The sequence below is a fragment of the Chiloscyllium punctatum genome, chromosome 46 (assembly GCF_047496795.1).
Source record: "Chiloscyllium punctatum isolate Juve2018m chromosome 46, sChiPun1.3, whole genome shotgun sequence".
NCBI classification, from domain to species: domain Eukaryota; kingdom Metazoa; phylum Chordata; class Chondrichthyes; order Orectolobiformes; family Hemiscylliidae; genus Chiloscyllium; species Chiloscyllium punctatum.
Window position 1 is genome coordinate 37,665,477 of NC_092784.1, and position 766 is coordinate 37,666,242.

A 766-nucleotide genomic window follows, 5' to 3' on the forward strand; every position below is an offset into this window, starting at 1 on the left:
ACACTCACCCCCCACACACACTCACCCAAACACACACTCACCCCAACACCCGCTCGCCCCAAACATTCACTTGCCCCAAACACTCACCCCCAAACACACTCACCCCAACACACACTCATCCCCAACACACACTCACCTCAGACACTAACCTCAACACACACTCGCCCCCAACACCCACTCACCCCAACACACACTTCACTCAAACACACTCACCCCAACACCCACTCACCCCCAACACACACTCGCTCCAAACACACACTCTTCTCCAACACACATTCACCCCAACACACACTCACCCAAACACACACTCATGCCAACACATACTGACCCCAACACACACATCCCTAGAACACACTCGCACCAACACACGCTCACCCCCAACACACACTCACACCAACACCCAATCACTCCAACACATGCTCACCCCAAACACACACTCACCCCAAACACACACTCACCCCAATACACACTCACCCCAACACACACTCACCCCCAAAACACACTCACCCAACACACACTCACCCCAACACACACACTAAACCCCAAACATACACTCACCCCAAACATACACTCACCCCAAACACACACTCACCCGAACACACACTCACCCCAACACACACACTCACCCCCAAAACACACACACACCGCAAAACACACACTCATCCCAAAACACACACTCACTCCCAAAACACACACTCACCCCCAACCCACTCATCCCCAAAACACACACTCACCCCAAACCACACACTCACCCCCAACACACTCA